We start from the raw sequence: 16,263 nt of genomic DNA on the forward strand, positions 1-16,263 counted from the left end.
ATTAGGGACAGAAGATAATATACAGCATTAAAATGTTTTATCCAGTATCTATAAATATGGGCTAATTTTCTAACTCTATAACAGACTTTAGGATCTCTGTGTTTTGAATTTAACCTGCTTGTAAATGCTTAGCATATTTATGGGCTTAGCAATTAAAACAAATATAACCAGATTCATTTTCACTTTTGCTTTTAGGTTCAAGATCATGTTATTCTTTAGGAAGAACTATTTTTCCTCTTGCAGTTATTTTGGTGGGGATTCTAATGACCTTATTTTCTCACACAAAAGCTCCCAGCTACAATTTCCTGTCCAATATTCAATTTGGTATCAATATCCAGCCTATAATTCAGAAGTGTTCCCTCGTGTGTGGGGCAAGATGTCAGCCCTCTGTCTTCCCTGCTTTCAGCTTTTGAAGATTAAGGTTCTCTCTAGAAGTCCTTTCCAGATTTCTTTCTTTGTTGCTATTTTTCTCTTAATACAGAGCACTAGTATGCTGATATTTAATATTGTCAACTTGAAAAATATTATAAAATGGTTAAGTTCATAGCCTCTAAATACTCTAAATATGTGTGTTGGATGGTTGAATCTATGCATGTTTCTACAGCTAATACACTTTCTGTCCATCACAGCTTCTTGCAGTTCTAAGAGATTTCTAACTTTATATTGTCTTTCCATTTTCCAATTTCCCCTTGTGATAATCTGTTTATCCAGTGTAACTGCATCTCAATTTTCTTCTAACATCTTTTTGACATGTCCTTATTGCTTCTCCTGATCTAGGTTTCTATCTTGTAGCTGTCATTCCAGTAGCTTTATATCTTTGATTCCAATCACTTTTTGATCTGTTCTAATAGAATCAGTCAGTATGCCATAATAACATGACTGACTTGTTAAGTGACTGTCACTCAAAGATTCCTCAAATTTAGAGTAATGAAAGCAATTCTGTTCTTTGAGAGGTGCATGTGATGACAATGATATCCTTCAAAAGTTTCACTTTTCTTAGGAGTACTATATTTCTCTTGCCTGTTTTCAGAGGCATCTTTCATTCCCACCCAGAAGGCAGTGAGTGGTCAATGCCAGATGTCCCACCTCAAAGGGGTGACCAAAGCACTTAAGTACTGGAGCACATGGGCTGTATTTTGTGTTTTCTTGTGGGACCTGCCACTGTCATGTGAAGCCAGACTTCCATAGGACTCTTTGGTGGTAGCTATTTAATAATTTCCTCTCTTCCTACTCTCTCTTCTTCTTTATCTTTTCCTTTTCTTAATCTCTTTTCTGTCCTGACTCTTTTCTTAATCTATTCTGGCTAACTTAAAACCATTGAGCTGGATTCTGCTAAGGTGTATGGGTTGGCATGTGCTGGCTCAGTGCTTTGTGGAATGCTCTGCTTGGTTGTATGTTACCCCTTTTAAACTTTTGCCAAAATGTTTATTTTCTCCCATATTAAAAGTGTGTCCTTGGAAAACTTTTCAGTGTTCTCTCTTTAAGCTATGTCTAGCTATTAAGAACAGAGGACTCCCAAAATATTCAATGGGCAAATTTTGTGGAGTCTTGTATATTTTTAAAAGTAATACTCCCAGTTAAACTTATGGCTTCAGGACTGGGGTCTTACAAACTGTTGAACTGTCTCTCTAATGAGACTTCCCTTGAGATAGTTTTTTTAGCTTTTTTTCTTTTCCTGTCTGCCTTGCCCCTATGTCTTTTGTCCTCAATGCTCCAAGATCCTAGTCTTTCTATAGAGCTGGTTTATGTCTGTGTATACCAAAATGACAATATTGTTCATTTCACAATCTAACAGTGATGTTCAGCAAAACCCAAAACTATAGTCAGAGCTCACCTTGAAGCCAGAGCCGTGATTGCCTGCAAGATCACACTTCAAGGTCACACTGGGTTAAGGTCCAAAACCAGCTCAGAGTGCAAAGGCAAATATTTATGCCAGGAAACCTCCTGACTTTCATTTCAGATGGTATGAAGTGCTGTGTTGCCTCTGCCCCTATTTTTTAGTGTGGACATTTAGTGAACTCTGTACAGCCAAAATGAAGTATTTGAGAAAAAGTTATTAAAAATTCAGAGAGATGAGGTGGTATTACTGTTATATAACAGTGGATGTTTCTGTTCAGTTTGTTATTTTGGCTCCACTATGAGGAAGTGGATCAGATCACATTAGGGACGCCCACAGGTTTCTTTGCTGACTTGAGGTGAAAAGAATTCTCATCACATAAGAGTTTGAAAGTTGCTAACAAAGTATCAAAAGGGCCATTAGTTAGGCTATTAGTGTCTTCATTCACCTTTCACCCTGAAACCCTCAGAGATCTTTGGGTCTAACCGATCATCTATGAGGTCATTTGTCTGCTGTGATGCTGAATTTAAGAGTGCATGGAGAGGCAAAAGTCTACTTTTGTTTTCTGAGTTAGCTCTGAATGAAGCTACATCCCAATGGTACCTATAGGCAACAATCAAAAGCATGACAAACATGTTCTGAAGAAAGCTTAGATCTAAGGTAAGGTGATCTAGAGGAGGTAAAAAAATAAAGTATGGAAATATGTTCATTGTTAAAAAGGTTGAGCTGGCCACAGCAAGCCTATAATGTCATATATTTTACTGAAAATATTGCTCAGTCACGTTCAGAGAAAGAATAGTTAATTTAGGTGAGAAGACATCATCAGCAATGTTGTGTAGGATCTTGTTACCTTCCTCTTCTCATGAGCTGCAATTTTCATTGGCTCATGCATCCTCCTCAACATTTTGCAGTGGGCAACTAGTCTGGTACAAAGGTTCCCGGAACATTCCATGCAAGCAAAGCCTGCTATGACTCTTAGTGACCCTATGGTACCCACAGGTACTATGATGGGGAACTTGAACAGTCTGTGCTGGGTTTGTCCTTTTCATATAACTTTCTGTAGGTGCCGTTGGGCATCATATAGGGCTTGATGAATCTTTTGGTATGACTCAGTACAGTTCTTATTTTGTTTTGCATAATTGTTAGGAAGAAGAGGCGATGCAGGTATCAAGCTGTCCCCTTCTGGAAGTTACTTTGATATTAGTTTCCTGCCTTTGTAAGAGGTGAGCTCAGTGCATTACTTATGAAACATCTGTAGTATACTGTATGATGTGGGTATGCTTTCCTTCTGATGCACCAAATTGCCCAGCTTTGTCATTTTTTTTCAGTCTGGTCATTTCATAATTTAATAATCTGATCTTAATGAATTTTAAGACCCAGGCTTAAATGATTTAAAAAGAAAGTTCTTTGAATGACGTCCACTCATCCATGTTGGATATAAACACTAAAAGCATCCTAAGGCACCTAGTCCTGTTGCAGACCTATTACAGTGTTGCATACCATGATTCTGTGATGTATCTTCTCATCTCAGTTACTTATTACATTTCCAGATGGTGATGGAGGAGGCAGCTCAAGACAGGTCTGTATTTTTGTCTGTGAGATTGTATAATATTCAGCTTACAAATATTAGAATAAATATGAAATTCTGAAACTATAAAGCAAAAAAATAGGCAGAAATAGGGAAGTTATGCAGGTAATTCAGGAAAGAAATAAAATGGTTCTTGGTTACCTTTGCAGCTTAAGTTCTTGACAAGCTATTCTGTGAAAACAGTAAGGAAAATGTGTAGGAAGTTTAGTAGACAACAGAATTTATCTGAAAACACCAACAGTGAAATACTCCATGCTTCATCTATTGATTCCCCCATCTACTCATGTGGTGATTACTGTAGCATTTCCTCTGTCACAAAACATGCATCACAGACTTCCTGCTGAAGAAGTTGCATTAAAATGGCAGCCTACACTGAGAGACATCAGAACAACTCGCAGCTGGGCAGGTGCTGAAACACTGCTAGGGTATAATACAGCATTTCTAAAAGGCTTCGTAGCAATCCACTTGTAGATTCATCCTTTATAACTACAACATTTATCCTGGAGTATTCAAATGATTTCCCCTTAGTTAGGCCTCTGAACATGTCTAAATATTCGTTGTGAGAACACCTGACTGGAGTGCTTTGGCTGTTAGTGGTCTTAGACATGCCACTAATATCTCCTTCCTCATTAGAGATAGGAGATCTATTGCACTGGAATCTAGATGATGAAAATCACTCTTGTTTGGATTTGCAAAGCAATCAGTTTTTGCCATGAACATGTTTATGAAAAGCTCTATTAGGCCTCTTTTACCTCCTATCTCTAGGAAAAAGCCTCATCCAACATGGTGTTCAACACTTCCAGGACTGTGACATCCACAACTCCTCTGGACAATCTGTTCCAGTACCTCACTACCCTCACAATAAACCATATAAACCTACCCTCTGAAATGGAGAAGCATTAAGTTTCTTATTAACAAGGTCTGTTTCCATATGGCTTAACAGGATTACCAAAATCTTTAAAGAAAAAAAGTGTAAGCTGGGCTATTTGTTCAGAAAGACACAGTGGCATGTTGATGTCTCATTGCAGGCAGTGTAAATACTGTTTGTTTTCAGAAATATGCTGCTTATTCCATTAGCATGTAGAGAAATACAATTTAATCTCAGCAAAAGCATTTATTAAATTGTTAGCATATAAAAATAAAGAAATAATAAGACCTATGGAAAAGGCTTTATGAAGAAAGGATTTAGAACAGTGTTTGGATAACATAATGTAAATATAAAAAAGCACAAGTGTATGGTAAATTGTGGGAAGCCTATCATCAGGGCTGAAGGTATATTTACATGTGTATGAACATCTCTGGAAAGTCAAAAGACATTTTCTTCTACTTGTGACAAGGTAAAATTTTGTCTTGCTTACTTATAGAATAGGGTTTAATCTAAATTAAACTGAGAAATATGCAGGTGGCCTAACTTTAATTTTTGACACAAATTTAGGTGGAACGTTAGATCAAGAGAGCTATTTGGGCTACCTACTTTCCTTTATCATTTACCTGGGAAATTTCTATTACTGTTTCTATTTTAGATTGCATATTTCTCTATGTGTCTGTGATTAAGTATCTCCACATAGTTTGGAGTTTGACCAGCTATAGAGTTAGATGACAGCTATACTCCATTACACCTGAACTGTTAAATTCTTTAGAGATATTTGGCCTTCAGGAATTCTCAGAGCGGGTACTTCACCAAGTGACCAGAGCCAAAGTGGAGGCATCAGATTTTAGTTCAGAATATATACAAAAACATAATTGGATTTTTTTAAAACAAGAGTTAAGGGTACATCCCTGGAAAATAAAGTATTAGTTTTTAGACCTCGTCTGCTCGAATAAGATGCTTCTTCTCCTGAGAATGTTGTAATCACTAAGCTGATATGAAACACTTTAATTTCACTGTTGAACTTGCAGCACTAGGCAGCAACAATGAGATTCTTAGAGTAAAGAGAGAGTCTGGGGAGGACGAGATATAACCTGGGAGCAGGAAAAAAAATTTTCTGATTCATATTTTATATTAATGCATTCTGCTGGTTTATTTGATTTGCTAGTGAGTGGGAGAGTATGTGCGTGAGGCAGAGAGACAGGGGAGGACATTTACCTACACTACCCAGGATTTTCAGGGAGTTTTAAGTCAATGAGTTCTGATAGATTTTCCCCAAACTGATCTTTAAGATTTTTTTTTCCCCCTTGAGATTAGGCCACTTTTATATAGTTGTATAAACTGCAGAACATGAGGAGAAGGGCTGCATTTTTTATCCCACTGGGAGCCTGAGTTTTCAAACACGCTACATCTAAGAGACTACATCCCTTCTGACTGCTGGGTTTCAGGGCTGTGTGAGACAGTGTGCCAGCTGCATCTCTGTGCAGGACCCTCCCTGCTGCCCACAGAAGTGCAGTGCAGAAGGCCTGTGACCTCTCCTATGCAATCGGTGCTTCCCTCCATCCCCACTACACAGCACAAAGTGTCGTCTCAGAGGTAATACAAATTTTTACAAGAAATATTCGTTTAGCTTGATATAGTCGGTTTTAACAGAAATTGTAATGCAATGTAGCCAATTCAGTACATAGTAATCTAAAAATGCTAATCTCATCTCATTTTCTCTTTTAGAAGGATGATATCCACACTATAAGTATCAAAACTACCAAACTGTTAACACAGCATTTAATGCTAACTGTACCTTAAATGATCATTTACTGTCAGGGGAACCAAATTATTTCTAATTGTAAAAGACCATATAATTCTAATGTGTTTAAAGTACTGAATGACAGTAAAGATGCTAACTATGTGATTAAATCAGTATCAACACCATTTAAACCTTAATCTTATCACAGAATCACAGAATATCCTGAGTTGGAAGGGACCCACAAGTCCAGCTCTTGGCCCTGCATGGGACAGCCCCAAGAATCACACCATGTGCCTGAGAGTGTTGTCCAAACACTTCTTGAACTCTGTCAGGCTTGGTGCTCTGACCACTTCCTGGGGAGCCTGTTCCAATGCCCAGCTACCCTCTGGCTGAAAAACCTTTTCCTGATATCTGACCTAAACATCCCTGGACACAGCTTTGTGCCATTCCCTTAGGTTCTGTCACTGGTCAGCAGAGAGAAAAGATCAATGCCTGTCCCTCTGCTTCCCTTCATGAGGAAGCCATAGACTCAGATGAGGACTGTGCAGTATGTGGTCTAGACGATTTCATTGAATTTGAGGACATATACCTGTTAGCCAAGTGCAAAACTTTTTTTTTTTTTTTGATGAGGAGTTTCTGATCAGGTTTGGGAAGAAAAGAGCAAACTTTCCCAGTAAGGTGATACCATTCAGAAAGACAAAGAAGCAGATCTGAAGTCCTGGGAGGGCCTTGTAAAAACTCTTGGCTTTGGAAGTTATTTTTTAAAACTGTGAGCAATAAAATCAGAGTTTACACATAATGCCCATAAACAACTTCTAATAAATGAAGCATTACTAAAATCACATTTTGCATGGGAAACATGAAAGAAAACTGGCTTTATTAACTGAAGGAGTAACTGGGACTTGTGTCTATACTAAGAGTTTTCTTCAATCAAGGACAGAGGCAGGGGAAAAGAAGTTCTTGAGCAGGATAAAAAGATGAATTAATGACTCAAACATAAATCTTGAGTTGTGGCTACAGGAAAAGGGATTTCCAGTAGGTGTCTTCTTATCTTTAGGCCCATCAGCCTTAGTGTCATCAGCTTCGCTACCTTCAGACTGCTCCTCTCCCTCTCACATGTAGGATGCTGTTAGATTGATATATGGCTCATATAGCATCCATTGTAACAACAGCCTCAGTCAAATTTCTTTAAAGTTTATCTGCATCAGATATGACCTTTATCCGTTAATATTGTTAGTTCCCATGCAATTCAGTTTGTTCAAATGGACTGGTATTTCTAAAGCTGGAATTTTATCTGTAATATAGGTATGGCAGTTGTTTTTAGAATTACTTAGATGTATGTTTCAAATCTGCTCTAGGTATTTCATGAATTGTCTTTGTAGAACTCAAAACTAAAAAAGAGGAAACTGTCATAAAGTCTCTGTTCAGAAAGTTCTTCTAGACAAAATTATTTTCAGCTTCTTGTAATATCAAGTAGATATGAAATATGTCAGCATTAGAACAGACTAGATTTATATTTTTTATTTATTTACTTAGAAAAGTTATTTCAACCACTTCCAAAAAAGCATTAACAGGAATGTCCACAGCCTGTGCATAGATGGTGGATTTCAAAGATTATTTCATATTGGCAGTTAATTTTCCATTAATAGATTGGTGTCTGACTGGAGTGATTAGTTAACAAATGCAAGCTGTTTCGCATTATTTAGGTCTGAAATATGAGGAAGGAGAAAAGTTGCAAGGGAGAAAAGCAATGATGGCTGTGTGTGGGACAGAAAGTTAAAGCTAATCTAAGTATCTAATAGTTGAGTGGCACTAGATTATAGCAAAATGTCTCTGCCGTGGTGGCAGAGATCCCTCCACAGCAGTGCTGATTTGATACCTTTGACAGTGTGATAGATAGCTTTGCAACAGACTCTGTGTTAGTTTGCCAGGAGATGATGTCTGGTTCGTGCCAGACATTGGCTGGATTGGTTTATTAGCTAGGGAGCCCACTTGGTGTATTTTGCTGTCTTACAGATATAGCCAGTCTATTTTCTCATGCAACAGATATGAGGAAATAGCTCTTCTGTTGATTTGTTTCAGATTTGTACACTAGTGTAGCAGCAGGCAGAAGCTCAAACTATAAAGCTGGGAAAAGATCCATAACTAGCAATTAGCAGTAATTGTGATAGCTATAACACATTCGTATCACACTGGGTTTGAAACACAGTTCTTTGTCACTTGAGGGCATTTAAGAAAGGTGCAAATTATTTTTCTGCTGTTATCCCTTTTCAGTACTGTAAAGTATTTGGAAGATGTGAACAAACTACAATTGCATGGAGAACATTTCCCTGGAGACCTGTTCCCCAGCTTTCTTTGTAGGTCTCATGCTAGTGGAATATGAGAAAAACAAAACAAAACAAAAACCAAAAAACCCCAAACCAACAAACTCATGGGCAGTTTTCATGGATTCTGGATTGTTGTGAATTCTTGCATGAGGAGCTGGAAGCCAGCATAGCTTCTTTTTCTTTCTTTTTGTTCTTTTTCCTTCGGCCTCAAGCTTCATATTCCATGTTGTACCTAGTTCCCCTTTACTGTATACTCAGCACTGGGGAGGCTACACCTTAAATCCTGTGTTAAGCTCTGGGCCCCTCACTACAGCAAAGGCAATGAGATGCTGGAGCTTGTCCAGAGAAGGGAAACAAAGCTGATGAAGGGTCTCAAGCACAAGTCTTATGAGGAACGGTTGAGGGAGCTGGAGCTGTTTAACCCAGAAAAAAGGAGACTCGGGGGAGACCTTCTCATTCTCTACAATTTACCTGAAGGGAGATTTTATCAAGGTGAGGGTTGACCTCTTCTCCCAGGTAAAACGTGGTAGAATAAAAGGAAATGGCTTCAAGTTTTGCCAGGAGATATCTAGATTGGATATTAGGAAAAATTCCTTCACTTAAAGTGTTGCCAGGCATTGGAACAGGCTGCCCAGGGAAGTGGTGGAGCCACTGTCCCTGGAAGTGTTCAGAAAAGGTATAGATGTGGTGCTTGGAGACATTGTTTAGTGATAGACCTGCCAGTGCTGGGTTAATGGTTGGACCTGATGATCTTAAGGTCTTCTCCAACCTTAATAATTCTATGATTCTATTATTCTAATAAAGAGGACCCTTAAGATCTACTTTAGCACTTTTCATATGTCATTGAGCAACGCTGTGTAAAACTTACCAGATAAGCTATAAGAGCACTTGTAGGAACCAGACACTCAGATATAAGCTTGGTACAGAAAATAACAGAACTTTTAACAGCTTAACTTCTAAGCATTTGCAGCTAACCATAACCTCATGTTACTAGTGCATTGAGTAAACATATTACTGAGCCCTGTTGCCTTTTATTTTTTCTATTAATGACGTCTAGTCTTCTGCATAAATCACAAATATTTCATAAAATATAAAATCTTCAGTGTCTGTAATTAGTAATTTACACACAATATATTAACATTTAACATGCAAGAAACTACTTTGACTAATTTTTAACATATTTGGTTACTATCATCTTATGAAGGAACAAATTGTTACATAATTCTGCTAATAACACTGCCAGTGCCATTGCAGTGAACATGAATACTTGTGAAGTTACAACCAAATTAGAAATTTACTTTATATATTTAGAGAAATCTTATTATGTTTACATAATTTATAACCCTGGATTTCCAAATTATTATTATTTTTGGATATTTAAATCCATATTTGATTCTCTGAAGAATTGTTCTGTTTAATATCTCAAGTCACTTTCATACTAGTCTTTGAGGATTTTTCCACCTACCAATTTATCTTGTTAGGTTATTTAAAATCAAGCTTTTAAACATAGATATATATTTAGTACTTGTTGAGAAGCACCAGGGAAAAATTTTGGTGTTAATTTGGGGGCATTTTTCATACTTTGCTTTGTTCTTGGTTTCTTGTTTTATGTGATTTTTCATCCTCTTCCTAAAAGAAAAAAAAAATACTTCTATCTCGTTCTGCTCCTATTATGAGGTTAATCTCTAAAAAAAATATTTTTCAGCAATAAATATTTCTTACAGGAAGGTATCAAGTGAATGTAAATATTTGCTGCTCAGCAAGATGTTATGAACCAAATCTACTTGGACCATAAGGAGGTCCAAGGATCAGAGTTACAGAATATATGCTGATACAGTGTCATTATATCTTACATATGCTAGTTTAATCTTCAATTTAGAATGGGTAAGGGGCAATAAAATAATTATTTTCTAATGATATAATTAAATATCTTAATGTCAAAACAAATGAAATAAAATTCAGGCCTTCTTTACCAAAATAAAATTAATTTTAAGAGCATATCCTTATTGACAAGATATAAAGTATTAAAACTAGTACTGGTAGCACATAAGGACCCTTAGAGAAACTCAGTCCTAAAACCCACCCTCAACTACAGTGTAAAGAAAACTTCAGCACAAGACAGAGAGGAAATTTTGACCCATCTGTAATGAATAGAATATGATATTTACAACTTCCTCGTGAGGGGAAGAGGAAGGGCGGACACTGATCTCTTTGTGGTGACCAGAGACAGAACCTGAGGGAATGGCCTGAAGTTGTGTCAGGGGAGGTTTATGTTAGATATTGGAAAAAAGGTTCTTCACCCAGAGGTGAAGAACAGGCTCTGGAACAGGCTCCCCAGGGAAGTGTTCAGGAAGCATTTGCATTATACTCTCAGGCACATGGTGTGACTCTTGGGGATGGTCCTGTGCAGGGCGAGGAGTTGGACTCGATGATCCTTGTGGGTTCCTTCCAACTTGGCGAATTCTTTGATATCAGCCAACTAAGAATCTTTCTTATTTTAATTTTCTCTTGTTTTCTATCACCATAATCGCTTACATTTAGTTTCCTGCCGAAACTAATTTAAAGTCAGTTTTAGGGCAAACACAACTTTGCTTTTTGGCTTATAACAGAAAAGCTTCCTTCTAAACTCTTCAGGTGATAATTTTGGGAAAATAGTGCCCCAAGAAATCTTTGATAGGTAAAAACTACAGTAAATGAACAACTGTTGATTTAAGCTACACTTAACTTTGGCAGCTTGTTAACCAAGATGGTGCTTATACTCTCTCAGCCTGAAACAGGGGTGTTTTGATTGAGGCAAGAAAGCAAAAGACTGATTTAGCAGTTCAGGTAAGTGTGAACTTTAGCCTACATATGGAACAGATATGGAACAATTTATTATTAAAAAATAGTTTAGTCTTGGAGTTTAGGAAGAAACTTGAAGGAGTGTTATGGATCTGACACAGAAATGAAGAAATGAAATATGGTACCTGCAAATATGCTGTTACTGAAAAGACCTGAAGAAAAAAAAGGCAATGAAAAAATGTCAAAATATCAATCTATTAAAAACCTGTTTTGATTGCAATTGAGATTTTGTTCTTGTCTTTGTATAATACCGTATTGTACTGTATAAATTCTCAGATGATACATCCAAATAATGCCTTATCCCTTCACATTTTAAAACTGGTGGGGAAAGTGGTGGGGTGCTGGTGTGGAGATAACTCTGCAGCTGATATCTTAGTGCGTGCTGGAATGTCCTTCAAATTACCTTTCAATATGGAAAAATTTTTCTGTGTCTCCTGCATTTCCAGCTTGCTGCCAACTTGGAGGCCTCAGTGTTTTGGTTTATATAGACATCACAATACAGCCTTGCTGTTATCAGTTTATCTTAAAATTAACCCAGATTAAGATAAAATTTTTGTTTTGTCTAGAATATCCAAAATAGGCAAACAGTTAAGAATATTTATAAAAGTCATAGTTTAAATTGCTTTAAATAAGAGAAAACAAAGATTTCCTTTCCTTTCTTCCTCCTTCAGATGTTTTTTTTCTTCTTCTAGTAAAACATTTGTTAAGGTTTCCTCTTTGAGTGTATATTATATTTCAAGTCACATCTTTTAGAGTGTTACTCTTTCTAGTCTGTACCACAGAACACTCCCAGAGGGTACCTGCATCTGGTACCTCTGTTAGTCTTTATAGACCACCACTCTTGAAATTTTCCACAGACTTCAGACAGATTAATTCTTTTAATCTTGAAATTCATCCAGTGGACAGTTAACTGTTCTTCCTCAAAATAAACTGCATTTCTCTGCTTAGAACAGTGGCTTGATGGAGATGCCATCAAGTGTTTTAGATGTTGGGTGTCTGACACAAGCTCTAATTGATGACCCAGAAGGGCACAGGTTTCGTATAACTCCTGAGAGATGGCGAGACCTGTGTTTCTTGGATACTTCAGGGCACTGGATTCATCTAAATTAAGACTTCTAGGTTGTTTGTTTGCTTCTTTTATTTTGGCTGAAACTAGATGTGACTATAAAGATGCATATCAAGCAGCAGCAGGTTTTCAGTGATTGATTCCCCAATTATTTGTCTTTAAGTATATTATAAGAAAGCTACACATAAATGTGACACAACTAAATAAAATCAAAGGGTTTAGGTAAACAGTCTTTCATACTTCAGAAATAAGGAGCCCTCTGCAAAGCAGAAACAATGGCTGTAGCATCTGGGTAAAATATGACAAAAATAAGTCGGCAATGATTTGTTTGTTTGTTTGTTTTTTTAAATAAATATCTATGTACCTTTTTACACATATCCATTAATTTACTATCAGAGGCTCTTAATTTATTTGCAAAGCATACTGTGAACTGTCTGAATAACTATCTGAATAACAGATTTCTATGGAAAATGAGTTTCCAAGACATGTTAGAAGTATTGATTGTGACTGACTATGTAATGTCCCTTTTTGTGTTTGTTTTTTTTTTTTTTTCTGGAAATGACTATCTGATTTTCTAAAATACGGTAAGTCATCTGTGTTTGATAATGTTACTGCTGCAGTGTATGTTTCTCTCATGCTTAGAAAGCTTATTCTTATGTTCTGTGTGTTTCCTACCAAAAATCCTCCTACAATTTGTCTACTAACCTGAAAGAGTAGAAAATTTAAGAAAACTTGGGTTTATATGCAGATATTTCACAGTCTCACTGGTTGAAGGTGAGTTGCAAAGCTACCAGTTTTTGTTCAAAGTCTGCATTTATCCAGACAGTGTACTTTAGAGATGTGGTCTTCTTCTGTCTATTGGTTTTCCCACTGTGGGAAAGATGATGCTGCAAGACAAACATTGTTTTTATGTCTTGCAGGCCTCATGAGATGTTGTAGCTAGCTTTAAACAGCTAGTTAAAGTAATTATAACGGATTAATTGTATGGATTAAATCTATTAGTCTCAATTTTAGATTAGTATTATGTAGATCCAAAATAATCAACATAAGCTATTTTTCCAGTCAATAAGGAGAACTAGGCATTTGCACGGTGTAATTCATCTGACATTTTGGACATCCTTGTTAGGGCGAATTCTAAATGTGTCTTCATTGGTTATGAAGGGAAACCAGATGACTAGCAAGACAAGAACATCTAGATTATAGAAGTCTATATTTGATTAGATGTTTAAGTATTTACCCTGGGTCACCCACAAGTTTTGAATACTATATTTTAAGTTTTAGGTTGATTCATCTGTATTTCTATTGGTTATCTCACCTGACTGTTTTAAAGGCCGTCCCTGATTGACCTATATGCCTGCAAAGCAATAATCAGTAAACACAGTGTCCGTAACTGATTTCCTTTGCCATCTCCCTTGTATCCTTAAATCAGAACCAGTAAAACTAAAGCCACATGCATACTTTTTATGCTTCAAGCAATGTTACGCAGTGTCACAAAAACAGATTAGGAATATTTGTACTTCTTATCCTATGGTCTTTTTTCAGATGCTAAATCATCCCTTTTTTCATCTCTTCTGTTGAATTGTAATTGCACGTGTTGCATTTGTATTCAAGCTATGTTATAAAGCAAGACTGCAGAATAAAACCAAATCCAATATAGGAATTTGAAATGGAAAAAAAAGTTATTACTTTCTATCTGATTTAACTTAGAAAATTTATTATTAGTGCAAGTACTTACAACAGAAGTGTAAAAGCAAAAGGGCCAGATTTCAACCTGATGCAGATCAAGGTATATATGTCAAAGTCAGTGAAGAACATAAGTCTGATCTAACCAGAGGTATGGCCATTGTGTGGAAGTATTCTGAATCTTTTTTTTTTTTTGGTGAACAGTTGCAATATAGGAATAAGAAATCAAAGATTTCTTAAATCTTGAAGTTAGGTTTCTTAAAGCTCGAGTTTCCATCTGTTTCTGTTGCAGTCTTATAAACTCCCTAGGTAAGGGCTGAGCATTTGAAAGATTTTTCATTGTCTCATATTTTCATTTGATCCTAAAGAAAGCCTTAGGTAAAAGTCTACTATGTTATGGTTAGAAAAGTCAAAATTCAGAACACGGTGTTCATCTTACTCTGGCTTTACTCTCTTGTAACTCTCTTGATTGCCATTCTGTTCTGATTGTCATATTGACTTCTGATAAGCCAGCTGTTACCTAAGTTTTTTCTTTGATAGGCAGGGACAGCAGGGACTGAAAATGCTTCTTCATATAAAAGAGAGTTAAAATGGAAAAATCTCAGAGTCAGAGGGAAGAAAAGAGCTTTATTCATTCTCTTTTCAACACAGTATTCTGGTAGACAGCCAGCAGATAGACAGACAGATGGACTGAGAGATTCCTGACAAGCTGTTCTTCAATGCTTAGAGTCCTTTGGAAATTTATCCTTGTGCTTTTTAGAAAGGATTTCCCCGTGGTTCCTTTATGATTTCACAATCTTTCTGACACACAATATTTCTCTTTCTCTGAGGGCTGGCAGGTAAAGAAGTGAACGTGCTATACAGTAGTTTTTTATAGATTTGAAAATTATGATCATGTCTGCTCAAAGATGGGGGGAGTTGGCTTGTTTGGTTGTTTGTGTTTTGGTTTGGGGATTTTGTTTGTTTGTTTTCCCCTGAGCTTAATAAAACCTTTTTTTTTTTTCAGTATTTTCTGGCAGTTTACATATTTTTTTGTTACTAATTGTTCTTGCTCCTCTCATCTGGCCACTGCCTACCTGAGTCACATTTTTTCCTCACTTGATGGTGTGTTTGCATCCAGGTTAAACTGATAGTGAATGGAGAACAAGATTACCTAAAGGACATTTTGTTCTATGTCCCAGTATAATTATACCAACTTGGGCAACAAACACTCATGACCTAATGTCTTATTGATTCTGATATTCTTGAAGCACCCTTATTGCTGTTACACAGTAATGGAACCTAATAGTTTTAGAGTCTTGTAGACACAAATATGTAGTGTGTATTTTTGACAGACTAAGTATTGTAACTGCACATACTTGTTTTTTCCTTTATGTAAGGATAGGTCTTGCAAGGATTTAAAATGAGGTAGGCCATATGGCTTTATGTTTTATGGGATGCAAAACAAGAGAAAACGTTTTTGCATCCCCACTATCACAACCCTCCTTCACCTTTCTCAAGGCCAAGTGACATGCTGAAACGGCAAAGGAAACGCAGCTCCACTGATGATTTCTGTACTAGGCATATGGGTGAGAACATTACATTCATGCACAGAAGAGTGTTGCTCCACTGTACTTTGCTTCTGCTGTTTCATCTACTATCCTTGTCCCTGCTCTGTGCTGAAGGAAAACACACCTAGCTTGCCCCAGAAGCATCAAGGAATTTACTTCACAAACTAAGGAATAGATTTACATGGCATTTTGTGGATTTGAATCTCAAAATGGAAAAAAAGGTTATACACAAATAGTAGGAACAGTATGAATATTTACTTCAGAGAAAAAAAAGGCAGAACAGCAACCTTAAAAAATCCTTAGGGACAAAAGATATGCATCTCACATAAAAATTCAAGATTCCTTTGGAAGAAGTTCTAGCTGTCTAAACAAAGTTTGTTTCTGAAATATATCTCAGTAAGTAAAATTCAACTGGTTAATTATAGAGAGGCAAGATCTCAGTTCCAACGAGATTAAATCCTTGACATCATATCTGTGCATCTAAATGTGAAGAGCTTTCTTTAACAAGAGCAAATAATATGATTTGCACTGTTCTGACCAGTAGTGACTTGATGAAAATAAGTGGTTGTACTTTTGCTGCTGAGGCAAGTAACATTTTCCTCATATTTATTCATTGTTTAACAGTTTGGTAATTAAATTTGTGACTCCAGGAAATGACTTTTGTGAGAGTTCAATATGGAATATTAACAAAGGAATTAATAATAATGGCCAGTCTTCGCGAGCGAAGATTTGGGAAAGGTCATTAACCCTTCGAGCCTG

The sequence above is a fragment of the Lepidothrix coronata genome, unplaced genomic scaffold (assembly GCF_001604755.1).
Source record: "Lepidothrix coronata isolate B3197 unplaced genomic scaffold, Lepidothrix_coronata-1.0 Scaffold13, whole genome shotgun sequence".
Classification (NCBI taxonomy): Eukaryota; Metazoa; Chordata; class Aves; order Passeriformes; family Pipridae; genus Lepidothrix; species Lepidothrix coronata.